At 44.0% G+C, this 12,807-nt stretch overlaps 1 protein-coding gene across 1 annotated transcript in view; it reads right to left on the bottom strand.

Annotated features, from left to right (window-relative positions):
• The window catches only part of LOC126187576 (alpha-tocopherol transfer protein-like), a 104,779-nt gene extending 93,151 nt beyond the window's left edge, over window positions 1–11,628 (bottom strand). Inside the window, exon 1 of the mRNA XM_049928743.1 lies at window positions 11,553–11,628. The gene's annotated coding sequence lies outside the window, so the exon portion shown is untranslated. The remainder of the gene's footprint in view (window positions 1–11,552) is intronic.
• Between the last annotated feature and the right edge of the window lie 1,179 nt (window positions 11,629–12,807).

The raw sequence follows: 12,807 nt of genomic DNA, 5'->3' as shown, positions 1-12,807 counted from the left end.
CCTGCCTCGGCCATGGATGGGTGTGATGTCCTTAGGTTAGTTAGGTTAAAGTAGTTCTTAGTTGTAGGGGACTGATGACCTCAGATGTTAAGTCCCGTAGTGCTCAGAGCCATTTGAACCATTGACAAGTCTGGTGATCTGACGGGCCATGGCAAAATGCTGAAATTCTGTGACACCAAGAAGCCAGCAGCATGTGGTGTGCATTGCCTTGCTGAAAAATGGTGTCAGGGGTGTTGTGAAGAATGGGTATAGCTACGAGTCGCAGTATGTCATTCACGTAGGTGACACTGGTCACGTTGCCCTGGAAACGCACCAACTGTGATTTGTGGTTGTATCTAATGGCACCCCACACCATAAGGCCTTGAGTTGACGCTGAATGTCTTGTGCGAATTCAGTCACTAAGATGCCATCCCTTTGTGTACGGCGGGCCAAAATGTGGCCATCATTTTCAAATAAGCGGAACCCGGATTCTTCCGAAAGCAGTATCTGACGCCATTCCTGTCTCCAGTGATGATGTTCCATGCACCATTTGCCGTCTAGAATGGTTCTCCATGTTCGCCAAAGGTAGACGGAGAAGTAGAGTACGCTCACGTAACACGTGCCGTAATAAACGGCGACGGACTGTCACCCCTGATTTTGAAGGTTTCTTTACACTGTTGTGCCAGAGCCGAAGAGGACGCACATCTGTCCTGCAATGCCATTCGGACGAGGTGTCGATCTTCGTGGAGGGGGGGGGGGGGGCGCTTGTCTGGGTGGTGCGACCTGACCCATCTCGTTGTGTTCTACGGCCTTCCACAAACCACTCTGAACACAGCCGTTCACTGCCGAAACACTTCGTCCCTCACGAGTAGCAATTTCCCGGATGGATGCATCACATTCTCTCATGGAAGACGGCGCCCTCCTGGAAACTCATTAGTTCGACGGTAAGGTTCACGCATACGTCTGGGAGGCATCCCACATGTCTGCTCAAGTCACACTGATCCATTACCTTCAGTTTATAGCGGCAACAAGAGCCGTAGGTACATTTTACCGGTAGGTGGTGTTGCACCGCGATATCGATGTTGACCTTGAACCTGCAGGCTGACATGGTTCATTTGCTAATCGTTTGTACAGGACATACTGATGTACTTGTCTCGTGAATACGAACTCCCTGTCCAGTACTTGAAGGTGTTCTTTTTTTTTCTGAACGCGACTGTATAGCGCGATGACGCTGGAACTGGAGGTAGCCACTTACTATTTGTATTTTTCTTGTTTCGACCTCGAGGATAGTGGCGCGTGTGGCGTGACGCAACTTATCAGGCGACATTGCGGCAGTATCTTAGATTAAATGCCATATCTTTGTCCAGTTTCTCACGAAATTACGGCCTGCGACACTAATGATAGAATTCGTCACTCGCATGTGAAAGTTGAACTCTGTTGCCCCCTTGGTACAGTTTGACAAGAATCTGTCCCTCTCTCTTCCTATCACACACTTCACTCCTTCGTTCGAAACACAAAGAGTGGATTACAAAAGCATCATTGTCATCATAAAGAGACAAGTATTTTTTCAAGTGTCGGATGAAGATAACGACCACCACAGCCAATCCATACTATTAAATCGCTATCCTGGATCCCAGTACCAGTTGCACGTTTCCTGTCTAATGGCTTCCAGGGAAAGAAAAATTTTATACTCGTATTTTGGGTAATTATTGACCGAATGTAAGATTTTGAAGTACTGTCATAATCTACTCAATAAGAGGCATGCAGTTGTACAGTATTCAGTAAGTAATGCAACACCTTGGCTTCTCAGACAATTTCGGTTGAAAGAAAGTGGGTTTTATTGTGAGACTTCGTGGAATATTCCTGCTTCAGCCCATATAGTTTGATGAATTTCCGATAGATGGTGGCGCTGTATGTAGATTCAAAAAAAAAAAAAAAAAAGTCTGTAACCGAGGTGTGTCGAAAGCAGTGAACTGTCACTGAACTTCTTTTGGCGGATAACATGAGCCTCGCAGATATTCATAGGCGCTTGCAGAATATCTATGGAAGACCTATTAATGAAAAAATGCAAGGCAAGTCGTTGGGCGAGGCGCCTGTCAGCTCTGCAAGGTCGCGTAAACATGCCAGCAGACGGCACACAGTTGCCATACCTGCAATGTCGGAACGTACCGACACACTTATTCGAGGCGATCGTCACTACCAGACGGGTACTCAAATGTATGTGCCCGCTGAATTCCTCGCCGCTTAACAAAAGACCATAAAGAGCAACGAAGGATCATCCGTGCGGAACTGCTTCCGCGTCACTAGGCTGACAGTGACAATTATTTGTCAATCATAATGACAGGCGGTGAAACACTGGTTCATCGCTTCTAACCGGAAACAAAACGGCAATTAATAGAATGGCGCCACCCACCTCTCCTCCGAGAAAAGGGTTTGAGCCGCACCCTCACCTGATAGTCATGCCGACGGACTTCTGGGACTGTGAGGAGGTCGTTTTATGCAATATCCTCCCTCACGTTGCAAAGAACAACTCTGAAGTGTGTTGCGCTACTCTCAGGAAAATGAAAAAAGCACTTCAGCATGTTTGATGCAACAAAAATGCAAACCAACTTTTCCTTCCCAATGACAACGCAAGGCCTCACGCAAGTTTGCGCATCGAGACGAGCTCACAGAACTGCACTGAACTGTTTGCACACTGCATACCACTTATACCACTGAATGCACCCGCAAAATTATATTATTGAACGAGTCTTAGCCTAGCGGTGAAAGGCGCTGCAGTTTTGGACTGTGCGGCTGGTCCCGGCGGAGGTTCGAGTCCGCCCTCGGGCATGGGTATGTGTGTTTATCCTTAGGATAATTTGGGTTAAGTAGTGAGTAAGCGTAGGGACTGATGACCTTAGCAGTTAAGTCCCATAAGATTTCACACACATTTGAAGTTTTTTGAACGAGTCGTAGTTCAGGAGATAGTAAGTCTGAAATATTGACATGCCTGAAAAACCAACTGCTGCCTAAAATGTTGCGAAAATTACCAATACTACATACATACAATATTTGATGATAAGAGCACTTGGTGACTTCCACAGACTTAATCATAATTTGAAACCTTTCCTAGTTTTTTTCTCGCTTACATGCTTAAAATCAAATATTTAACACTTTATCTCATTCGTAATCAGATGTTTGAAGCGGTTTTATAAATGGGCATCAGATTTTTCAAAGGCTCGTGGACTTACTAGTGTTACACTGTGCAGAGCATCAACGTCAACGCAGGATACTGTAACTGTCCAAGAGATCACTGTGTGCACACGCGAACGTCTAGTAGCGATATTCAAGCATAACAATAAAATATTAGGTTGTTTCAATTGGGGAATATACGAAGTAATAATTCGAGAGTTTGTCAACATTTACTGTATCACACCACAGAACCGTTATTGAGATTAAGGGGAAGACAAAGTAGCAGTGGAATCAAGTAAGCCACTTACCCTGATAACTATGGAAGGAAGGTAACAACACCCTTCCATTACCGAAATATTTTATGAAGAAATTCAAACTATCCGATAATAGATGTGGAAACTTCCTATGCAGTACTTAACGCAGTTCTCTGTTATGCTATGCAAAACTTACGCTAGGCAGCACTCAACATTTATGTCTCCACATGTTTCCTGGTGAATGTTGTTTGTGTACACACTTCTACATTAATGTGGCCATCATCGATTTTCGACGTCAATGTGCAACAAGCAGTCACAGACGGCAGATGCAACCACTAGCAGTGGAGGGCATATAAAACACGTCGGGAGGACCGGAAGGACATGATCATTGGCTTTTGGACCAAGGGTGGAAGCATTTCCGAAACGGCTGAGCTTGTAAACTGTTCGCATGCCGCCGTGGTTAAAATATATCGTGCATGCCGAAATGGCATTGTCAGAAACTAGCGCAGAGCTAACAGTAGTGCACCACGGGCCATATATGACAACCTGCGGGGGAACTAACGACCGTTCAGCGAACGTTACTGCGTGTGGTCCTCTGCGGCATGTATTCATACTGCCTGTTATTCATCGGCGACGGAGGCTGCTGTTTGTACGCCTCTGCCGCAATTTGGCGTCCACTGAGTGGTCTTTTCAGATAGATCAGTTTCTTTTGCTCCACTGGACAGACAGCCGTTGGCGTGTACGGCCCTGCAACAATCGTCGACTGGTTCAGGCCGATGCATAGAGCGTTACGATACCCTTATAGGCAATTTTTTTTTCCTCGGCATGATGGTATCTACCACCACGACAATGTAACCTTTGAACCAGCTCGATGTGTACGTGCATGGTTCGAAGAACACCAGGTTGAGTTTACTGTACTCCTATGCCGTCAGAAATTCCCATGTTTAAGTCCAATCGAGAATCTGTGAGGCCAACACGATTGTGTTGTGTGCGGAATTGTTCCTCAACCGAGAAACCGAGCGCACCTGCCCATGGCACTGGAGTCGACATGACTTCACATCCCTGTCTGCATCTTACAGGACCTCAGTGACACGCTCCCTCCACGTCTGCGCCGTAAAAGCCGGTTATTCAGGACTTTCAGAGGTCGTTTCAATGTGACTGGACCTTTTATGTTAGTGATAATGTATAGTATTCATCACTGAAACATCTGACCACAGTTTCCGTGAGCTTGAGAGCAGCACAGTATGCGTCACAATTATGTCGTCATTTCTGTGTAATAGCTCCGAGTGCCTTCCGCCGACCGCTGCCTCACCTTGGCTGGCTCCAGTACTGAGAGTGCAAGAACGAACGGACGTTGCCGCTAGCACGCCAGCCACCAGGTCATTAACGTTGGATTGAGAAATCAGACGAGCTGCCAACACATCGTCCTAACGATTCTGTGTAGTAAGTCCCAATCCTCCCATAAAAGTTACTTGCCATTATCAGAAGCTGATGCTTTACACTCGACACACACACACACAGGCAGAGGATCTAGCTATGGAGGTGAACACTGCACGATTCGTACCTGCTTAAAGATTCGCAGCATTTATCGCCACATTAAGCGTAAGGGTTTGCGTAGCCAGTTCAGAGCATATAAGAAAATGAAAGCAGTAAACCACCGTTGTCTACTGGTCACCGTAACTCCGCGTCTTCAATCAGAGGGTTAGCTGCCCACTGTAATAAAAAACTGAGTTAATGGATCAACGACGAACTTTAACAAGCTTCACGGGACGTCCACCCCTATCAAATACAACGACCAATAACGAACAAAATGAGATAAAAAGAAAGAAAATGGGGTAACTTCTTTGAGTAGCAACGAAAACGCCGTCAGTCCCAGGTTCGAAACACGCCACCGCTTAAATTTTGATTAATAATCGGCATTGGAGGCCGAAGAAGTCACCCTTATACCACCAACGGCATTGTCAAAGAGGCCGGAGAAGCTACCAGAATTTCAAGAGACTCCTCTTTGGGGTTGGAAACTGCCCTAAAGGCGGAAGAATCACCAATGATCAACGTTATGAAATTTCAGAAGGCAATGGAAACCACTGCATTAACGACACACAACTTCTATCTACAGGACATGCTGCCTGTAATTGCAAAAGTGTCATCATGTTCTCTACACTGCCAAAAGATCCGGGGTAGTCCCCCATCATTCGGATTTCCGTAGTGGTGGTGGCTGTGTGGGGATGGGGGGGGGGGGGGGGGGGGAGGAAGGAGGTGAGGGGAGCGGCGAAGGGGGAAGGTAACCATGAGAAAAAGATTCAATAACCAATGAAAGGATAACGTTCTACGAATTTGGGCGAGGAATGTTTAAAGCTTGAACGTGGTAGGAAAGTTAGAAAATCTGAAGGGAAATGCACAGCCTCAATCTATAGGGGTCAGTGAAGTGAAAATATTGCTGGTCATATGAGTATAAGGTAATATCAACAGCAGCGGAAAATGATATAACGGGAGTAGGATTAGTTATAAATAGGAAGGTAGGGCAGAGAATATATTGCTGTGAACAGTTTCGTGGTAGGGTTCTACTTGTCAGAATCGACAGCAAACCAATACCGACAACGACAGTTCAATTATACATGCCGACGACGCATGCTGAAGATTAAAAGATAGGGAAAGTATACGAGGATATTGAAAAGGTAGTACAGTACGTAGAGGGTGACGAAAATCTAATAATGATGGGGGAAAGTAGAAGAAAAGGTTACAGCATAATATGGCCTTGGGACAAAGAACGACACAGCAGAAAGTCTGACTGATTTCTGTAATAAATTTCAGCTAGAAATAACGAATACTCTGTTCAAGACTCACAAGAGGAGGAAGTATACTTGGAAAAGGCCAGGTGATACGGGAAGATTGATTACATCATCGTCAGAAAGAGATTCCGAAATCAGATACTGGATTTTAAGGCGTACCCAGGAGCAGATGTCGACTCAGATCACAATATAGTAGTGATGAAGAGTAGGATGAAGTTTAAGGCATTAGTCGGGAAGAATCAATAGCAAAAGAGGTTGGATATAAAAACAGTAAGGAATGATGGGATATGCTTTACGTACCCTAAAGCTATTGATACAGCAATAAGGAATAGCTCAATATGCAGTACAGTTGAAGAAGTATAGACCTCTCTAAGAAGGTCAACTGCAGATGTTTCTTTTTTCGATAGGTAAAAAGAAGGTAACTGCAAAGAAACCATGAGTAACAGAAGAAATTCCTCGGCTGATCGATGAAAGAAGGAAGTAAATAAATGTTCATAGAAATTAAGGAATAGAGAAATACGAGTGGCTGAGGAATGAAATAAACAGGAAGTGCAGGGAAGTTGAAACAATATGGCTGCATGAAAAGTGTGAAGGAATCGAAAAACAAATGATTGTCGGATGGACTGACTCAGCATATAGGAAAGTCAAAAACATTGATATCCTGATAGAAAGTGAAGAAGAATTACAGGAAATGCTGAACGGAATGAACAGCCTAATGAGTACAGAATATGGACTGTGAGTAAATCGAAGAAAGACGAAAGTAATGAGAAGTAACAGGTTACATGAGAACAGCAACAAACTTAACATCATGATTGATGGTCAGGAAGAACATTAACTTAAAGTTCTGCTACATAGGCAGCAAAATAGCCAATGACAGATACAGCGTGTAGGACATCAAGATCAGACTGGCACTGGCAAAAGGTCATTCCTGGCCAAGAGAGTCTACTAGTATCAGACATATGCCTTAATTTGAGGAAGAAATTCTCGAGTACAGCTTTGTATGCTAGTGAAGCATGGACTGTGGGGAAAATTGGAACAAAGGAGAATTGCAACATTTGATATGTGGTTCTACGGACGAATGTTGAAAATTAGGTGGACTGATGAGGAATGAGGACGTTCTGCGCAGAATTGGAGAGGAAAGGAATATAAGGAAAACACAGACAAGGAGAAGGGACAGGATGATAGGAAATCTGTTAATACGTCATGGAATGAGTTCCAAGTTACAAGAGGGAGCTGTGGAGGGCGAAAACTGTAGAGATTTGAATACATCCAGCAAATAATTGATGACGTAAGTTGCAAATAGTGCTCTGAGGTGAAGAGGCTGGCACGTGCGAGGAACTCGTGGCCGGCCGCATCAAACCAGTCAGATGACTGGTGTCGCAAAGAAAAAAAAAGCATTTCTGGACAAGTACTAAAATAAAAGAACAACATTCGAAGGCAGAATGTGTAGTACAAATCATGACAAGGTGCTTCCGACTATCGCTCTATTATTCATACTTATGTACTAACACCCAAACTGATGAACATCATTTTCTCACTGGATCCAAACACTCTAAGAAACTCAACATCAGGTTACCTCTGTACAATCACGTTTAGACAAATTTTTCACGTAGTTCGTCGGAAACGGTAATAGTGCAAATGCGAGAATACCCTCAAACGGTCGGATCAAACGGCGCAAGGTTTCCATGACGTCAATGGCTTTCAAAACTAGTCCTGCAGAGTGAAAAATCAGTATTACCTCTGGTATTTCTGTAACGATAAGTATCGGAAGTAAACATTTGAGAACAACTACGCACCAGGATGTTATATGTACTCTCCTAAATAAAAAATTGTTATTTAGTTTAACAAAATAACTGCCACGTATTAGGAGCAAAACTCTTAATTATGTACTATGCGAAAGATGATTAGTTTTTAGCCTAGATTAATGCTTCATATCGTTCTAGATATTTCCGATCAATATACGACCATTCCATTTGCACAGGGTACTAGGGGATTACAGACAACTGTTTATCCGTGAGTCCTCGAAGCAGTTGAGTCACTGTTCCACATATCACACCCAATTTCAAGAACCACATGTTCACGTACACTGCAAAATTAATATTCCTACTTTGTGGGCCGTTATGTCTGTCGATACAGGATTACCCTGCGCATCTTTACGGACCACATATTACGTTTTGGTTTTATGTGAACTATCGTGTTCAACAAAAGGTCGCTGCGCTATTACTATTATAACCTATTGAATATATACTGCACATGGGTATGAATGAAAGTTGCTCTGGTCAACAAAGGTCTTACACGCACACTAACAGTGAGGTGGGAAACTTTTAGAGATGGAAAAAGTCATGCCATAGAAAAGGACAGTGTATTGGCGGAGATGTCATTTCAGATGATTCAGGTGAGTAAGTTTACGATGTAATTATGGCCGCACGACGGTAACTAACAGACTTTGAACGAGGAACTGTAGTTGGAGCTAGACGTATGGCGCATTCTATTTCGGGAATCGTTAGGGAATTCAACATTCCGAGATTCACATCCGAGAATACCAAAGTTCAAGCATTACCTCCCATCACGGACAATGCAGCGGCCGACGGCCTTCATTTAACGACCTACAGCAGGAGCATTTGCGTAGAATTGTTAGTGCTCACAGACAAGCAACACTGCAGAAATCAATGGGACATACGACGAACGTATCCGTTAGGACAGTGCGGCGAAATCTGGCGTTCATGGGGTATGGCAGCAGACCGCTGTCGCGAGTGCCTTTACTGACAGCATGACATCCACTGCAGAGCCTTTCCTGCACTCATTACGATATTGGTCATCGGTTGGGCTCTAGAATGGAGTACCGTTGCCTTAAGAGACGAGTCCTGTTTCAGTTGGTAAGAACTGTTGGTAGGATCTGAGTGTGGGTTTCAGACCCCACGAAGCCTTGGACTGAAGTTGTCAGCAAAGTACTGTGCAAGCTGGTGGTGGCTCCAAATGGTGTGGGGTGCGTTTACATGGAACTGACTGGGTTCTCTGGTACAACTGAACCGATCATTGACTGGGAATGGTTTGGTTCGACTACTTGGAGACCATTTGCAGTCATTCGTGGACTTGTTGTTCCCAAACAACCATGCCATGTCACTGCACCACAATTGTTCGTGACCGGTTTGAAGAACATTCTGGGTAATACGAGAGAATGATTTGGCGACACAGATCACCAGACAGGAATCCCATTGAACAGTTCTGGGACATAATCGAGAGGTCGGTTCGTGCCGAAAGTCCTGCACCGGCAGCACTTTCGCAGTTTTGGCTCTATATTTCTGCAGCCGACTACCAACGACTTTTTGAGTCCATGCCACGTAGAGTTGCTCCACTACACTGGGCAAAAGAGGTCCGACACTATATTAGGAGGTATCCCATGACTTGTCACCACAGTGTATCTGATACCCTAAAAATGAAATGTCTTAACATTTTGAAGTTGCGTACTCCTGGGGGATATGAACTGTTTTGGGTCATTTCTTACCGACTTAGTCGCACAGGAACTCCTAAGAGGTCTATTCTGCAGTTCCTCTCTCTCGTATCCACAAAAGCCGGCCAGAGTGGCCGTGCGGTTCTGGGCGCTACAGTCTGGAACCGCGTGACCGCTACGGTCGCAGGTTCGAATCCTGCTTCGGGCATGGATGTGTGTGATGTCCTTAGGTTAGTTAGGTTTAAGTAGTTCTAAGTTCTAGGGCACTTATGACCTCAGCAGTTGAGTCCCATAATGCTCAGTGCCATTTTTGTATCCACAAAATTTGTCCATCGTGCTAAGTGCCAACCGTTTACTACAGGATAAAAGGACTGTTCTAGAGATTTCTACGCATTATGGTATTCAGCGGTTCGCATCTGTGACGCTCGTACGTGTTATCTAATGTTGTCCACCCCTCCTCTAGTGTCTATCTTTTGTTATATTTCTAAAACTACTAAAGAACTTTCTTTGACCATTCTCCTACATAAACGCCCCACCTGCATTAATTTTATGTTCATTATACACTGCCTGACAAAAGAAGCGAAGTATCGAGAAGACATTGTCGAATGTCAATATAATTTCGTGCACGCGCATAACATCGGCTGGTATGCAAATACAGGGGTTGGAACTTCAGTAGTGGCAACTATTTATTTACAGGTCGTACAAAATAGATACGTATTTCAAAGTTTTACTGACCTTCAAAGTAGTCACCAGCGTTGTGTATAACCAGTTGACAGCGATGTGGAAATCGTAGGATACTCTTAGCAGTGCCAGTTGTCTTGACAGTTCGAGCGGCGCGATCTATTGCCCGACGAATTTGTAGCAGTTCTGAAGCGAATGCCGTTAAGTGTGTCCTTCAGTTTAGAAATCGATTTGAACTCACGAGGGCTTAAGTCAGGGGAGTGCAGTAGGTGGTATAGCACTTCAGTCAAACAAATCAGTAATGGCTTGCACTGTGCGTGCTTGAGCATTGTCCTGCAAAATGATGATCAGGTCCTGCAGAAAGTGTCATCACTTCTGTCTGTAAGCTGCTCGTAGGTTGTGTTCCAAAAATGAACACCATAGAGAAGTGCGAAGAAGCAATTTTTCCCGTAATTTAACTTTCTATTCTTGTCTAATCGGAAATGTCATTGATACGCGTTTGCACCGCTTGATAATGAGCCACGATGGCAATAACTACTTCTGGAAATATGGAACAGTTTAGTAGCAACCTTGGAAGCTGTAATTGTGGTAGCCATATAATAAATAAAAGATGTGCAGCCGAAATGAAGATAATTGTCAAATATTTCAAATGTGTGTGAATTCCTAAGAGACGAAACTACAGAGGTCATCGGTCCCTAAGTTTACACACTACTTAAACTGACGTATGCTAAGAATAACACACACACCCATGCCCGAGGGAGGACTCGGACCTCCGGCGGGAGGGGCCGCGCAATGCGTGACATGGCGCCTCAAACCGCGCGGCCACTTCGCGCGGCTAGAAATAGTTCAGACAGCGTCTGTGTTCAGAAGCAACGGTACAGAGCATTTTCGCTCAATAAGCCTTCTACAATCCGCTTATAATCTTGTCGAGAACTCTGAACCTAATGAAATATTCTATAAAAATACTTTGATATTATTTTTTCCCCGCAGCATAGCAATAATAGAGAACCTAATGTAATATTCTATAAAAATACTTTGATTTGATATATTTTTTCCCCGCTGCACAACAACAATACAGTTCTTTCAGACTGAACGGAAATATAATTTAAAAAATAATATGTATTCATACATTTATCACCTAGCATTAGATTAATTGGCTACTTACAGCAATGGCATCGTTATGCTACCGACAATTAACGTGCAACGGAATCCGAACACCACACTCACCCAGCGGAGCTTTTCTGCCTACTGGCGGTTGCTAAGGCGATGCAGTCCCCGCAGGACTCGGAAGACTACTGGTCGGCCACGGCTGACTCGACGGTACGCGGCTGCTGCAACCTTCCCCCCCCCCCCCCCCCCCACTCCCTTCCACTATCCATCCCACCTAACCACACTCCGCGGTCCTCTCGACCTGACTGCCTTCCTCCTACACTCCAGCAACACTCCTTTCTACAAGACTGGCGCCAATATAATTGTAGTGCGTCCCAAAACTACAAACATCCACAGCACACTAACTCATCGTAAAAGACATAGAAGTAAAATGGTTTGTGGGTCACTGAATCTGATCTCTGGTGCTGTCGCGCCCTGAACGGAGAGTACCAATTTCGCCATGACGCTCTGGATCGCTGTAATGTGCGTACGGCACGATAGCTTTGAGTCACAGAATTGTACACTGTGTTCCAAAAAGAAAAATCTTATTTCACAACACTACGTCTACCATGTGGCTGAAGACAGAAACTTGGGATGAATTATGTGTTTTACTTACGACTACGAAGCTGTTATTTTCAGAAAAACTATCCGCTTATAGAAGGGCGTACCTTCCACAGGAAAGCGGACTTGCGATTAAGAACGAAGACTTTCTTTACCGTTCACAAATGTTCAATTAATCGTGCATCGGACGCACGACAACCTCCAGATCATAAAGAACTTTTTGTAGAAAAGACAGCGTTCAAAATTATTTATTGACTGGTTTCGATAGACACATCTGTTCTTCAGATCTTCAGAAATGTCTTTGGCTGTACGTCATGTTCCACTGTGAGTTCATTACGCCACGTTAAGATTTTAGTGAAGAGTATATTTCACATTCCATATAAGTTTCTGAAAAATAAAATTAATAAAATTATGAACAGGTTCGTCACAAATATATATATATATAATATATATATACAGGGTTATTACAAATGATTGAAGCGATTTCACAGCTCTACAATAACTTTATTATTTGAGATATTTTCACAATGCTTTGCACACACATACAAAAACTCAAAAAGTTTCTTTAGGCATTCACAAATGTTCGATATGTGCACCTTTACTGATTCGGCAGACATCAAGCCGATAATCAAGTTCCTCCCATACTTGGCGCAGCATGTCCCCATCAATGAGTTCGAAAGCATCGTTGATGCGAGCTCGCAGTTCTGGCACGTTTCTTGGTAGAGGAGGTTTAAACACTGAATCTTTCACATAACCCCACAGAAAGAAATCG

Source organism: Schistocerca cancellata, chromosome 5 (assembly GCF_023864275.1).
Source record: "Schistocerca cancellata isolate TAMUIC-IGC-003103 chromosome 5, iqSchCanc2.1, whole genome shotgun sequence".
Lineage (NCBI taxonomy): Eukaryota > Metazoa > Arthropoda > Insecta > Orthoptera > Acrididae > Schistocerca > Schistocerca cancellata.
Note: the sequence above shows the minus strand (reverse complement) of the source record. Positions and strands in the feature narration are given on the sequence as shown.